We start from the raw sequence: 16441 nt of genomic DNA, 5'->3' as shown, positions 1-16441 counted from the left end.
ATAAAAAGGTATAAACTATCAGTAATTACATTCAGAAGGCGCAGTCTATGTTTCTGGGTTTTATTCCTTGATGAAGTCATATACTAACATACCTCAAAATCTCTCAGAGATGATAATATTTACCGGGATAAAGTCTGGCAAAAGACTTACAAGAATTTTCAATGAAAGGTTTAAGTAGCAGGCAAATATCACAATAATGTCACTTTAATTTAACTGTGAAAGTGAAAAAAGGAAATGTTCGTAGCCTAGGGAGGAGAAGGAGACTGCCTCTTTTCAAAAGTGATTTTACTTTTCTACAAAGTGCATTCTTTAATCAAAAGAATAAGGAATTAGCTCTGTAATTCAAGGAAGGTGGTGGCAGGATGCTGATTGGCAAAAAAATGTCAAATACAGTCCTGATCAGGCATTTATCATGGAAATTTGTGATGTGAAAACAAAAAACAACACACGAATAAAGAGACTGTATCATATATAATATCTGATAACAAAGATGCATTGGTCAACTAAGAACAGACTCCTTCATTTGTATTCTCTATCCTTAATGCCAGGCCTTCCATCTCAATCTCCTTGGCTACTGTGAGACTCTCTATGATGTTTTTGGGATCCCAAAACGTACTCTTATGAAAAAAAAACAAACAAACAAACAAAAAAAACAGGTGATAGTTGACTATTTTTTAGAATTTTGAATTCATTGCATCTTTTCAAGTGCCCACTGGGGATCTGGGCTGTCCAGGTTAGACCAGAGTTTGAGAGAAGGTGGATAGAGGTCCTATGATTTTGTTCAGTCTGTCATGTTTTGTGAACAGCAACAGCATCTTCAGCAGCTATGACTCTTTAATAGAAAACACCTCAGGTTCAATGTCTGATGTGGACATTGTCCAAGTGTTTTATCTCACTGATGTTTTTGTCTCAGTAAAACTTCTTGCAATGTTGGATCTCCTTCTTGATGAGTTCAGATGCACTATTAACTTCTTTCATTAACATTACTAAAATTTGAGAGCTGCTGTTAGAAATTCATCCTTCTTTCTTTTTGTTATTCAATACACCATAAACTTGACATTCAAAGCATTTTATCATATCTTTTGAAGTATTTTATCATCTTTAAAATAAAGCAGGAAAATAATGTTAGTTGTAGATCTTGCATCATTTATTGTGTATCCCATCTCTCACAAAGGCTTAATTGATTCATTTACTCATGTTACACAGGGAATAATACACAGTGAGAGAAAATGGATCCTTCCCAAATGCAACTCAGATGTAAAGCTACATTTGCTCCCATAGCAGTTAGAGCAGTTATAAAAAAACAAGGTTTAAAACGGATTCCCTCAAGGCTTCAGCATATAGGCACTACTAGATACTTCAGGATATTCATACTTTGGAAATCACTGCATTAAAATAGTCTACCCTGATTACACAACTTTTAATCTCAATTCAAGATAAACATGTCTTCAACACCACATACACCTGAGTTGCCCTTTTTAAATACCAGAAACCTTGATCCATATTCAGGAATTTTTTCTTGAGTCTACCTGCTGTGATGAAAGAGTCATCTCATCTCATATTAATTTTGTCTCGGTACATGGAATATTATTATGCTATAGCTTTTGGGGCTGCTTTTCAAATCTGTTTCTGAGAATTTTAAATCTGTTAAAGTAATAACTAAAATTTCCAGCTTGCTTCCAAACTAAGTGCTGTGTAAGATGAAGCTTCTGTTACACAACTATTGCTCACTGTAATTGTCTTTAGCAGTTACAGAAAGTCAAATATAGAACTGAATTTGAGGTAGTTCCTTAAGAAGCAAACCTTGTCCCCACCCTTCTTACAGAGGAAAGCAGGATCTGTAAAACATGGGGTAGCTTCTCCTCTCTGTCTCACTGACACTCTCCAACTCAGCCATCTCTATCACCCACAGCCTGGGTAAGGAACTGGGGTGAGTAGGGGGCTCTGGGGATCACTTTGCTTCTCACACTTTGCTTCTCACACTTTGCTTCTCAGAAGGAAGGACAACTGGCAGGTTATGGGCTGCACTCAGAAACCACAGGAGATGGTGTCACTGCAGAAGTGGTGGCAGGTCTGGGGAGAGATCTTCAGTGCCTAGCCCAACATTTGGGCTCAGAGAGAGCAAAAGCACAGCAGAGCTTAGCTGTGCAGTCATTAATATCAATTTCAATGCAAAACTTTTAACTGCAATTGAACTTGTAGTGTTCTTTGTTTGTATGTTTTTGCTTTTTTTTTTTTTTTGACAGGAATTAGTTGGTTAATGTGATATTTTTCAGTGCCATTTGGATTTAGTCCACATTACAATCAAACAATTGTATTCTGTGGCAGCAGCATCTCACCATAGCTAACTGGGTTTAAATTAGACCATTAACTTAATATACTGCTTTCTGAGGAGACATGAACATTAGATTTCCCCATTTTCTAAAATTAAATTTGTTGTAGCGCATAAAACAGTACACGGTCTTTACTGCTTCCTCCTACAAAGCTTCTGTTGAGTTCATTAGAAGTTTTGCCAACAAACTTGGAGTGAGATCATATTCAAATGAAGCTTGCAGCACATCACAGTTTGCCATTAGGGAGCTTGCTACCCATTCCCTGCATCTCTTGTATGTTAAATTATGAAATAATTATAGAACTATAGGGACTTCAACATTTGTGTGTATACAAATGTTAAGTTCATATGTACGAATGTATAGACAGCTAAATTCATTTTCAGTTAAGCGCTCTGCTAAATATAGACAATTTTTCCCTAAGGGAAAGGAATATAAAACTCACTGATCAACAGAAAAAAATAGTAACGCACCTTCCCCTCCCCTAAACCTATAATTGCCACTTGGTATCTGAAGAATTTAATCATACTTATTCTTTTTGCCTCCGTGGTCATGGACAAATCCCTTAAATTCAGATGCCTAAGGTAGAGAAGAATTTTCAAAGCCTGGAAGTGATTTAAAACCATAGGGCATTCTTGAGTTGTTTTTGTGGTTCTTACAAGAATATCTCAAACACATAATTTGGCATCAAAGTCAATATCTGTTCTTTTGGAGCTATACACAGAAGTATTCTGGTACTTCTGTGGCAACTGATAGGATTGAATGCTAATTTAGGTGTCCAAATTTAAATCAAGGTAAATTAAAAAAAAAGAAATGGCACAAGACTGTAAATTTTCCCTAGCAGTTGTTATCCCCAACCTGAAGGAGAAAGAGAATGCCATCATGGGGGTCCTTTTACACAAAGGCATAAGAGTGTTGTGTCTCTGGAGTGTTGCAGAGCTGCCTTGAAGCAATATAAAGAAATGGTCAGCATGTATGCAGAGATCCAGGGTTATGCTCCATGATCATTCTGTTACTTTTGGCAGCTTCCTGGGACTTTATGAATATATTACCCATCTGGATGGTAAATAATCTGGGCTCAGCAATGCTGTGGTCGCACCTGCCCATGACTGACCTTGTTTGAAAGGGACAGATTTTGCTGAGTTTTGAAGGTAGGGAAGCAGCACATGGCTGTAGGCAGTTGTCAGTGCTAGGCTGGGAACCAAACAAATTCTGTCTTGCAAGCAATAATTATACCATGGTTCAGTAAAAGAGCACTTGTGAAATCAGGCACAGCCATGCACAAAACAGTCCTGTCGATCCACTGGGATCTATTAACATTTTATCTTGGCATAGACTACATAGGACTGTACAAAACCTGCTAGTTTGATGTTCCTTAAGGAAGAAAATCAAGCGCAGGCCAAACAGAAGCCACCCCTCAAGGCTTAAGCTATACATGCTGTAGGAATTACTTGTCATTTCTCTTGTTTTCACAAGATGTTCCAAAGTCTGCCTTTTTCAGAAGCTGATCAACACAGCTGTCCCTTGCACGCAGTTGGAATCTCCCTCTTCACCTCCTACATGGCTGGATACGTTGCAAGGGCTGCAGGGAATGAAGCAAGATATTGCAGCACAAAATCATTTCCCCCTTTTTGGGTGTTTAATGAATTGTGACTTTGAACTTGAAGAGTATATCCATTCAACTAAGGCAAATTCAAACAAAACATTTCAACATTGTTGAAATGGCCAAACTGGCTATATTAGAGAGACTATGCTAGATGTCTTAGCCTGAGTTTCTAATTTCAGGTTTCTTTTATAACAAATGCAGCACAGGAGGGGACTCAGGAGACCTGTGTGCCATCCATAGATAGATGCCTGTGGCAATTCAAACAGATCAGCTCCTGCAGATTAGGATGACCTCTCCTAGGTGGAGATGGTCAGAGGGCTGAAGCATCTCTCCTGCAGGTACAGGCTGAGAAAGTTGGGGCACTTCAGCCTGGAGAAGAAAAAGCCCTAGGGGAACCTTATAGCAGCTTTCCAGTGCCTGAAGGGGACCTACAGGAAAGCTGGAGAGGGACATTTTATAAGGGCATGTAGCGACAGAATGAAGGGAAATGGCTTTAAACTGGAAGAGGATAGATTTAGACAAGGTAGTAGAAAGAAATTCTTTACTGTGAGGGTGGTAAGACACTGAAAGAGGTTGCTCAGAGGGGTTGTGGATATCCCACCCTGGAAGCCTTCAAGGCCAAGCTGGACAGAGCCTTAAGCAACCTGGTCTAGTGGGAGATGTCCCTGCCTACACCTGGGGGATTGGAACTAGATGATCTTAAAGGTCAAACCCAAACCATTCTATGATTCTTTCTCTAACTTAAAAAGTGTTAGCTTCGAAAAGAGGAATTTAATCAGGTACAAACACATGGTAAGAAATAAGCATTGCATTGCCTGGAAGATTCTGTGATATCTCCAGGACCCTCAGGCAAAACAGCTGCAGAAGGATGCCCCAGAGAGACAGCAGGAATCATCCAAAGTGATTCAGCACCTCACTCACTGCATGGGGATACACCCTCACTGCCCTTAGATACATTTCTTCATCATATGTGTTGGATCCCTTTCAATATTATATTATTTATTTCAGCGTGCTCCTCCAAACTTCCTGATTTAGCCAGAGTTTTAAGCAATAGCTGAATGCCTGTGGGTGGGGATGAGGAGAAAGGAGAGATGTCTCACATTTCATACTGTAATCTGAAAGAGGAAGTGCTGAAAGTTTTGCAAGGTAATCAGACTCAAAAAAAGTTCAGTCTTTTTTGCAGCCACTTTTCAGCCTTGTGAATACAAGACGCCTGATGTCTATACTGACAATCTTCAAACTTCGATGCTGAAGCTGTAAAAAACAATTAAAAAAGAGAGAAAGGAGAAACAAAATAAAAATAATTCCAAACTTTAGCAATTCTTCACCACACAACAGCAAAAGGAATGGGATGGTCGGCTCCAAAAATGATAGGAACTATTCACAGAATGAAATGAAATGAAAGATGTTGATAAAGTTTAGTAAGCATCAGCATTCTAGATGCTCACTTAAAATTTAACCTGTGCACCGGATACATTTTACCTTACTGTTCTAAAATATCTTTTTTAATGAAAAAATTGATATCTTTTTTTTTCCTTCAATATCTGGGCTTGACATCTGTCAAAAAAAATCAAAATATGACTCAGTCTATTTTCCCTGAGAGTCTAGCATCAACTCAAACTAAGAGCAGCTTTTATTTATTTGGCTTTAATAGCTAGTGTTACTCTTTTTTTTTTTTTTTTTTTCAGTACTTCAGTGAAAAAAGCTGAAATTTTTGTTGTATAAATTAATATACAACATAAACTTTAATTAAATGGATAGAAATACTCAGTTACAGTGTCTCAGGATGTAATGAAGGCGTAATCACAGCCAATGGGACCAGCATACAAAGAAAAGTATAGTCATTTACTTTATTCTTTTATTACTTTTTAAAGGTAACTCCAGAATCATATAATGGGTAATATCTGTAGCTCATTGGCTGTACTATATTTATTGATGGTGAAACAAAGCGTTCCAATTACAGCACAGAAAATTTTTGAGTTGTCTTTTTGTAGATGTTACAGAACTTCAAGAGAGAACAAAATCCCCACCTCCAATATCTAAGTACTTATCTGTCAGTGGTAATTTGGGTGGGAGTGAGTAATCATGAAGCTGGTACCATATAAAGATGAGCTGTTTCCTGGTCCATCTGTGAAACTATTAGCAGCTGGGAATGATTTTGCTACAAGTGTGCAAAAAAAAAAGTTGGAGTGGTTTTTGGTACCTGTTTGAATGGAGGTAAGAGTTGCTTGGTGTGCTAATGACGTGTTTGGTATCTCAAAAAGCTTAAGATTTAAAATTGCTCTTTCTTAAGTGAATCTGTGAGAAAAGCTAGAGGATAAATACCACTTGTCTCCTCTGAGCAATAAGTCATTCCTACAGTGCCCAGGAGTGAAGATACTCTGTTACTTCAGTAGCTTTAGATGTTTACTGTAAACCTTCTTGTGCTTCATAGAAAAGTTCTTGTAAAAAGATGTCCAACCAGTTATAGACACCAACAGGAATTTTAGTTTATAAATGCTATACTAACGCGATGCCAACTTGACATGCTCCTACTTTCCAGCCAAGCTGAACTTATCAAATTCTCTTTTTCTTTGATGCACACAACTAATATTCACACTGCAAAATGCTCAAAGGGTTAAGTTAGAGATCAAATAGTCTGTAGTAGTGTGCAGGAGAGCCTCAGCCTTCACCAAATCATATTTAAATGATAAAAAGCATTTCAAGGGGGTTAGAACCTAACTGTGAAGCTACTGCTACATTTAATAATGTAACCTCATACATAGTGATAAAACTTAATTATTGTAAATTCAATTGTGGAAATTACAAAAATTATTTATGTCAGAAAATAATTGAAATGATTCAGTTTCTGTTTATTTGAATATTATTTAATATTTTTATGCACAAACATTTTTTATTTTGTTCTCAAGACTTTCACTTTAATGATTTTCTTTAATATTAGTTCTACTGGCTTCATCATTTTTCTCCACATCGGTATTACTGGACACATAACATCTCAATTAAATTTTATTTTAAATTTTAACTGAGCAGAAATTGCTACATTTGTATGTTAGAGAGCAGTGCTAAGAGTGTGTGACATTGAGGAGAATCGTGGTTTCATTTTTGGAAAATGTCAACAACTTTGTTAAATAAAATTAAATAAGGTAGCTTCAAAGACATACATATTCAGGGGCTACTGGAAGCGTGGAAGTACCACTGCTTTTTTGCTTCTTTTAATCAAGCAGGTACAAGGAGATCTTACGAGGAAATTAAAAGTATCATATAAACTTTGTTATTTAACATAAATTTATTTGAACATAACATTATACATCTGTGGAATTCATCATTGCAGATGGGCAGTCTTTGTATGAGAGAGGAATATTTATAAGTGAATGTTGTGAAATATTTAAATAAAACATTTTCAGAGAGCTTCTGTTCAGGACTTCCTGTTTCACAGTCACCAACATTCAGCTGGAAGTTGCCAGTCACTAATTTTCAGTTCAGTCAATCCCAATTGTTATTTGGATCATCTGTTCAAGTTATCATATAATTCTCTTCCTTTTCCCAAATATCTCAGAATTGTTAATGATTGAAACAAGTGAAAAAGCTGGAATACATTGCTCACTGTTATGGCTATCTAAATTTAGTGAGATTTCTCAGAATAGCTCTTAAGGAACTTAAGGTTATTTCAACAAATCAAACTCTGATTGGAGATATATGTATTTAATTTGTTAAACAGGATTAAGACAGATCCACAAAGATGCTTAGGGTCAATTTAGGAATCTATTTTTATTGACTTTTGCAAAATTTGAGTATGTAAAATGGAGTGGTCCACCCTGGGCATGGAATAGAGTTCTCTTTTTTTTCTGATGATGGCAAATGACAAACGCACTGCCCTTCATATTCACAATTGCCTTTACAAAATAACATTACAGGTGGTGAAAGTGATATTTCAACTGTGCCTACATACACCAAGATAGCGTACTGTAATAATAATCCTAACAAATTGCCAACCTATTGCACTTCTCAAGCAAAGTAACAGTGTGACTGGAAATACTACCCTTTGTCAGTTTCATATATGACTGTAGTGTACTCTGCAAAGGAACTCTAGTCCATCTGCATCGGTCGCACCTGTTTTTGTGTAGCAAAGATCATCACCTGGTTCCTTTTTCTGCTGACTCTCACATCTTTTTAAAACTATTTTTATCTTTACAAAACACAAAACAGCATCCAGCAGCCAGTACACAAAGAGATTAGGAGAGTGATCTTAACTCCCTTTTCCTTTAATGATTCGAATGGTAATGTTAGATATTTTTTAAAAGCTGTGCAGATTTTCATATTTAACTGTAATACCAAAACAATATCATGTCACTTGAATCTATGAGTTAGAATATTAATTAATTTAATTTTGGCAAAGACATTCCAAGCACAGCTGCATGAACAGATTTCTAGGGCAGCAGAAGGGTGTATTTAATGCTGGCTTCCTTTGCCATAGCCTTTAAAGCCTGAGATAAGATTTTTTTTTTATTTCCAGGCTTCCCCCTCTAAACTCATATTTAGAAACCTAGTCAGAAGTTCATGGCAGCAGCCATTGTCCATTGTATTTAGTAACCTGTATGCCTTTCCATGGTGCTGACTTTTCATACTTACAAGAATCAGTTCATTTACACTGAAAGTCCTAAAGAAAAAAGTGAAATGTACCTCTTTATGGGTATGAGTTTGAATATTTTGTTCCACTGCATCTGTGTGAAGTGCACTGATCCACTACTTCAAAAGCAAGGTCAGGATTGCTATTTCCATCTGTCAGCTGGTGTGCTGCCCTATGTACAACTAAAACTGAGACTAACAGAATGCATGCATCCTGTGAAGCTACACAGTAGAAAATAAAATCTCCTTTCCATTATGATCCACTAAATCTGTTCATTAGAGGCATAAAAAAAGCCCATGAAATTTTCCATCTTGTTTTCACTGAGTAAGAACATTGAATTTATAGTGTCCTTCATGGTGGCTGACCCACCCCAAAATGTTGACTGCATGTGGTTCTGCATACTTCAGGTATCTGGGTGAATTTTATTGAGGTATGTCTTATAGTCACTTAAGCTTTTTTCTTTTTTTTTTTTTTTTTTTTCCCATTCTTCTAGTTGCATTTACGGATTTATCAGTAAAGCTGTCCTGCTTTTGTTTACAGTCTGTCTAATGGAAAGGTGTTGAGATCCAGCAGGGAACTAATCTTGCAATTTGGAGCACACAGAAAAGCAGTTTTCCCTCATCTTGAGCTGAAAGTTAGTTTACAAATATCAGTAATCATAGCAGATCTTGCCTTCTTATTTGTAGTTATGAAAAATACATGTCAAAGCCAATGAGATTAATTAAAAAAAAAATAATCAAGAAACTCAAGTACGGGGAGCCTTTTTTTCTACCCTAAAAGTTCTATTTCTGTTTGCTCATCTATGGAGAAGAAATATGAGAAAGAGGGCCAAATATTTAGATATGCTTTTGTATATTTGTATGGAACTGAATTCAGACTTGTGTCAACTAAAAACCCACCACTTGCAGGGCAATTCAGATTGCCAGAGACAGCCATTTTCATAGACAACAGTTCACCTGCTATGCTTTCTCCAGAAGAATAAGGTCCACACTTAAGTACAAATCACTGTTCCTTTCTGTTTACCATACTTCCCTTCTGATGTATTGGTTGGGGTAACATAAAACTTCACAAAACATTTTCAATCAAAACTAACCTATAAATGGACAACAATATTTTTTGTCTGAATCTGAGTGCTATTTTTTTCTGGATTCCTACACTGAATGATGCAGGTATACAAATCTGATATGATTTGGAAGAAAAAGTCTATGTATATTAACTCGTTCTTAAGCTCTCACTCCTGGTAGGCAAATACTGCGTTATGTAGTGTGGATTGTAGAGGTAAGCCCCAGTAATTGAATAACTGTGGTGTTCCTGGTGGAGCTTGAGATGGGATGCAAATGTTTGTAGTGCCTACCTACCTCCTTCCTATCTCTATCTCAGTATCATGAGTAGTAAAATTCACACACAATTGCTTTTTTTTTTTTTTTTTTTTGTTAGAAAAATTGAACAGCTGGTGCCAGCCTACATAATAGCTAGCTATTCTAATGCCTTTTTCTTTTCATTAACAAAAGCACTCTGAATATTCATAAAAAGTTGACATTATTTCATTAGCATTTGCCAAGGATCTGTAAGTCTACTGAAAAGAGTATCATGCTCTCTGCTGGGTATCTGCATGAATGTTTCTAAAACATCATGTCCCACAAGCACAGATGACTGTACCGCCAGGCAATCAATCGACACTGAATGTAGATTGCCAGTCTTTCATTCCTGCTCTCTTTCTTGTTAGTTCAGAGCTGTATTTATTGTTACTTCTTTCACAAATCTGTGAGATCCTAATCTAGCTCTCCAATAGATAGACAAGAATGGGTGTTTGTCAAATTTCTCAGCCCTTCTGACCTCCTCAGTTTTTACAAAGAGGTTTTTATATATTGGATTTTTACCTGTACTACAGAAACAAGACTTTCAAAGTTTAATTCAAAATCGGAGTTGCACTCCAGGAGTTCAAAAACTTCCAGTCACGTTCAAAGAGCAGGAATTCTAACACATGGTGAAACTGGTAATTATAACTATTGGGATTGTGCCTCCTGAGCAACTAGTGACATGGGGCAGAGACTGAAATTTTGTTCTGAGTTTTCAAAATACATAGCATGAGGGATTTCTAGTACATTACAGGATCCTAGGAGCAACATGGCTACTGAATGAATGTGCAGTGTAGCTGCATTTGTCAAGAGGGTTGCAGGTGCTAAGTTGCCAGGATAGTAGAGAGAAGTGATACTGATGATACCCATGCCCAACGGGTAGTGGTTAATGGAGTTAAGTCCAGCTGGCGACCCGTTTCAAGTGGTGTCCCCCAGGGGTCGGTACTGGGGCCCATCTTGTTTAATGTCTTTATTGATATCCTAGATGAATGGATTGAGTGTACCCTCAGTAAGTTTGCAGGTGACACCAAGCTGGGAGGTAATGCTAATCTGCCTGAGGTTAGGGAGGCCCTTCAGAGAGGTCTAGATAAGTTGGATTGCTGGGCTGAGGTGAATGGGCTGAGGTTCAACAAGGCCAAGTGCTGGGTCCTGCACTTTGGCCACAACAACCCCATGCAGAGCTATAGGTTTGGGGATGAGTGGCTGGATGATTGTGAAGAAGAGAGGAACCTGGGGGTGTTAGTTGATGCTCAGCTGAACATGAGCCAACAGTGTGCCCAGGTGGCCAAGAGGGCCAATGCCATCCTGGTCTGCATTAGAAATAGTGTGGCCAGCAGGAGCCAAGTAGGAGCCAAGGAGAGAAGTAATCATCCCTCTGTACTCATCACTAATGAGGCCACACCTCGAGTACTGTGTTCAGTTTTGGGCCCCTCACTACAAGAAAGACATTGAGGCCCTGGAACATGTCCAGAGAAGGGCAACGAAACTGGTGAGGGGTCTGGAGCACAAGTCTTATGAGGACCGGCTGAGGGAGCTGGGATTGTTTAGTCTGGAGAAGAGGAGGCTCAGGGGAGACCTTACTGCACTCTTCAACTTCCTGAAGGGAGGTTCTGATGAGAAGGGGTTTGGCCTCTTCCAGGCAATGAACAGGACCCAAGGAAATGGCCACAGGTTGTACTAGAGGAGGTTAGGTTAGACATAAGGAACTTTTTTCAGAGAGTGGTCAGGCACTGGAATGGCTGCCCAGGGAGGTGGTGGTGTTGCCGTCCCTGGCAGTGTTCAAGAGGCATCTGGATGAGGAGCTGCGAGATATGGTTTAGAGGCTTGTGGTAGCAGTGGTAATGGGAGGATGGTTGGAGTAGATGATCTTGCAGGTCGTTTCCAACCTTGCAATTCTATGATTCTATGATGGACTGGAACCTTATTTTGTTCTTTGCTTACTCTCTCCCACTGCTTCTCTGTGCTGTTGTAATACAATTAATAAATGATAATCAAGTTAAAGGACAGCTTTGGTCTGTTAGCATTTTGAAGTAGTGTAAATGGGTGGAGAGCTTGAAGAGATTTTCATGAGAGTTTTCATTTTCACGAGATGTGCAAAACTCATCCTATGTTGGTCTCAATGAAGAGGTGTTGGAAAGAAATATTGGAAAAAAAGACATTAATGCTCGCTGCAGTGATTATTAAGCAGCCTGGGGACATTATCCATATATAAACAAATGTCCTGGGTTTCTCATAAGCTACAGAGCTCCTCTTTCAAGAATAATAATTACTTTGTGAATTTTGGCCTCCTGCCCCGAGACATTTTTTTGCTCTCTGGACACATGGGCCAGTCTCTTCCAGTCTCAGACTGACTCTAACTTTGTCGCATCCCATTCTGAAAAGGAAAATGGCCATATTAAAAAAACAAGTACAAATGACAAAATAAATAAGCATCATTTTTTTTCTTCTGTATTGAGAACTCTGTAATAAAACAGCAGTTGAGATTTGTGATTCTATTCATTATCTCCAGGTCCCTGTGCTAATTTTTATCCACTGCTTTTCTCCTCCGCATGGATTAGCAGCTGTCTGTGAACCTACAGCCTGCAGATCCACAAAACATGCTGTAAGAGTTGCACATCAATAGGAATCAGCTGCTTAACATCCCTATATTACCCTACACAGAGTCAGACATCACTGCAGGTGAAGAAGATCTGCAGAAGGAGAATAGTGATTCTGAACTCTAGCTCTCTCTTCCTTGTTCTGCTTAACTGGAATACAATGGCTCCAGAAAACGTAACTCCTGTAATAATGATCCAGCAGGAATAATGCACAAGAACTTGACCGAGAACATTTTGCAGATGTACTCTTCTTATGAACAAAATAGCCAGATATCTTACTATGGAAATCAATTGTTTTCATGTCTGTATATGTTGTCTAGCTGCTACCAGAGACTGGTGGCCTTTTAAATCTCTATGTGACAATATAACACACACACAATATATGTGTGACAGAACCGGGCTTTAGTTCCAGCTCTGCCTAAACTGGCTTTATATGTCTCCCAGTTACTTTAGCTGTTACACCAATGAATGTTTATTATACCCCAGTGCATGGAGATTTTTCTTTGCATATTAAAGGCAGAGTGATAGGAACACATTCTGCCATTTCTGTGATCAGAAGTTGTGATGCCTGTTTGTTTTTATCTGCATATATTGTAGCTGATTACAACCACAGTGTGGGAGAGGAAGCGTGTTTTCTGAGGGTAGATTTGTAATCCATGTTCTTTCCTGTGGCAGTCTGCAAAAGACAGAACAAAAGGCAGATGTGGCCCACACAGGGGTTGGGGTTGAGGTGAAACTAGAATAATTTGTTCCATTCTGAAGTCTGTTATGTGGTCCTAGTTCTACAACTTCTACAAATAAAATTTTTGAATGGAAAATTTAGGGATAAATAGGAAACAACAAGTATTTTCTCACTAAGTGAAGCCAAATCATAGATTCTTGAAATAAGCTTGGCAAGTAGGGTTGACAAAAGGATATTCTGTGGATACACTCCACCTTTTCATAACAGACTTGTTCCGAACAGTGAGAGCGATCTATACTTTATTAGGCTGGATTCCAGTGCTCAATTTCCCAAATTTCATATAGTTATAAAAAGGAGAAAGGAATAAAAAGTCCTATATATATATTTATATATATTGAAGACATTGACTTTAAAATATAGGAAATTCTAACATGTCATCCGATGTAAATGGATTTGGCTGCCTTCAGCTCCACTGTAGCTGCATTGATTGACACAACCTGAAGACCTGTCTATTTTTTTGTTGTTTCATTCACAGTTTCAAAAGCAAAATCACTGTTTGAATCTTTATTTTAAAACAAAGAATGCATATAAATTGTGTCCTCTATGTTCATCAGACACGCTGTTGAGTTTGACAGTCCTATCATTTGTAAGCTACATATATTGTTGCTTTAATGCATTCCCTCACTACTTTGATAAAAGCCTTAAGATGTTGCCACTAGTCCTTTGATGTTTCCTTCTGATGTTACAGTACCTCTTTTCTTCTCTTCCAAAAATTCTGTATTGCATAAACATGAGCAGGCAAGACATTTCTAGTTAAGGACAGAAATATCAAGTTCTATCAATAAAAGGATAGGGAAAAAAAAAAAAAAAAAAAGGAATGAATCCAGACTTTTGTATAGTTTAGTCAAATGTTTATAGATTAAAAAATACCCTGCAAAGGTGTTAATATTACACTTAGGCCAAACATATTTCACTAGTTCTAAATAAAATATCTAGGCTGCAATGATTTTTCTTGTGATGCAACCATTTATTTCTTAATAGGCTGCTACAGAAAGTATTTGTACATCTGGTTTTGTCCATGAACTATCAGGCTACTAACAGGAATAAACTGATTTTTGCATAAAAGAAAAGACTGACATTTTATATATACTTTCAAAGCCATATGTCTTCCTTAGAAGGAAAAAACACTTCGTTTTTCTTTTTTGCTGTGGATAATTAAGGGATCATTAATATATATATATTAATTATTGTTATTTTTATGTGTGTTTCAAACAAATGTTTCTGTGAAGAGCAGGTTCCATTTTCCCAATGGAAATAAAACAATCTTTGTCCAAAAATTTTCAAAGTAAGAAGTAATAGTGAAATTGTGAAAAATAAATATTATTGTTCACAATTTCTAAGGAAAATCAAGGCAAAGATGTAACATTCTGCTCAAGACTGTGTAGGGAAACTATACCAAGTGCAGGGACTGAACACACAAAGCTCGTGAGTGCCAGTCCACTGTAATTTAAATTACTGGCAAATGTTGAAAGAGGGATTTTCTTATGAATGGCAGAACTGTTTTTCTGCATTCAGGAAGAACCCAGTGTAGTGGAGCCACACCATGGTCTGGTGATTAAAGGATGTTAACTTAAGCCAAGACATGCCAACTTGTAATCTTATTTCTTCCAAGACATACATCTCCAAATACGTGTGCAAATCTTTTTAAAAGCTTTTTATGATCAATTCTTAGTAACATAAATAGGGCATAAAATATGGCTGCTTTGTTTCACAACTGAAGAGTGATACAAGTTTTAAAGATCTGTTTCATAGCTCTAATACAGGATGCTCTTGACAGTTACCACTCAGAGCTTAAATCCAACAGATAGTTGTTCATGTGAATATTTCCCTAAAATCAGTGAAACATCTTGGTAGGACAAAATGGGAGAAATGGGGGCTAATTGCTGGATAGTTGCCTAGGAAGGAATTAGCAAACATTAAACATTCTTGCAGCAGCGATTAGACAAAAACAGTCACTCCACTCTCCTTCCTCTCTTCCCTACAATCCCCTTCAATTCAAGATGAAAGTGAGAAAGAATATTCTTAACTAGGGTTAAATTTTGAAACTGGAAATAAGGGTTAAATATAACTATTTTCTGTGAAATCAAAAACTACACAATGACAAAGGGTTATAGAGGATCAGAAAAATGGAAGGAAAAAGGTAATTCTTGTGAATTAATATCTGCTAAGCACATTCATTTTTCATCTCTCCTCTTATCAACTACTACTTTTGTGCCTACCTTCCATCTTGCCTGCACTGTTGAAGCTGCTGAGTTCAGACTCAGGAGGATGAAGGGATGGCCTTCAACTTGCTTATAAATAGAGAAAGTCACAACTCCAGAAGGTGACTTTTTTTTCTAACTTGCAAACCTTTAAAACTTTATTCTAATGCTGGTTGATTTTACTATACAGCTGTAAAAGAGAATCTAAAATTTATGCCTCGATCATGTGAATGGTCACTATGAAAGGTCATATATAAACTCATATATTTCCTTATAAACATATATATTTCCTGTTGCTGTGCAGGCTCCTTCTTGTTCTAATCATAGGATTAAAGAATTATTTGGGTTGGAAAGAACCTTTAAAGATCATCTAGACCAATCTCTCTACCATGGACAGGGATATCTTATACCAGGTAGCTTACCTGAAGGCCCATCTAACATAGCTTTGAACTCATATAAAACTATTAATTATGTTAATCTCTCTTATAAAATTAAATTATTATTGAAGCCTACATCCTGCTAGAAATGAACACCCATGACACAGATATTGAAATTTATATTCTGGGACTGAGAGAGAAAATTGTTTTATACTGAGTTTTATGTGGGTTTTATTGAATTATTTTCAACCTTAACTTTTCTGGGATCCCTCACTCCTCTGCATTTGAAACACAGTGCGCAGCCAAATCAGATGTCACTCACAGCACTCATCAAACACCTTTCTCCTCCAATCCACGGCAGTTTTTGCACACTCACATAGAACCCAGATCAAGTAATTCTCTGTGTATGCCTTCTAAACAATGACACTCTTCTTCCAGTATGGCCTTACCTGTGACAAAGTATATACAGGAATTTACTTTAATGAAGCAGTTAGAAATTGAAAGTATTTACCAACCTCTTCACTGTGTGGTCCAAAATTTTCCATTTTGGAAGAAATGCTACCAACAAAACAACTAGACTTAATTTTGATCCATAAGAGGTTC

At 37.4% G+C, this 16441-nt stretch overlaps 1 protein-coding gene across 2 annotated transcripts in view; it reads left to right on the top strand.

Moving 5' to 3' along the window:
* The first annotated feature begins 1825 nt into the window (after window positions 1-1825).
* Window positions 1826-16441, top strand: part of TFEC (transcription factor EC) — a 63772-nt gene continuing 49156 nt past the window's right edge. The window contains exon 1 of one of the 2 annotated variants that reach the window (XM_052668467.1): window positions 1826-1917. The gene's annotated coding sequence lies outside the window, so the exon portion shown is untranslated. Of the gene's footprint in view, window positions 1931-16441 lie in introns of both variants that reach the window. The other variant, XM_052668466.1, reaches the window with a different exon arrangement.

The sequence above is a fragment of the Tympanuchus pallidicinctus genome, unplaced genomic scaffold, assembly GCF_026119805.1.
Source record: "Tympanuchus pallidicinctus isolate F22 unplaced genomic scaffold, pur_lepc_1.0 scaffold8, whole genome shotgun sequence".
Classification (NCBI taxonomy): domain Eukaryota; kingdom Metazoa; phylum Chordata; class Aves; order Galliformes; family Phasianidae; genus Tympanuchus; species Tympanuchus pallidicinctus.
Note: the sequence above shows the minus strand (reverse complement) of the source record. Positions and strands in the feature narration are given on the sequence as shown.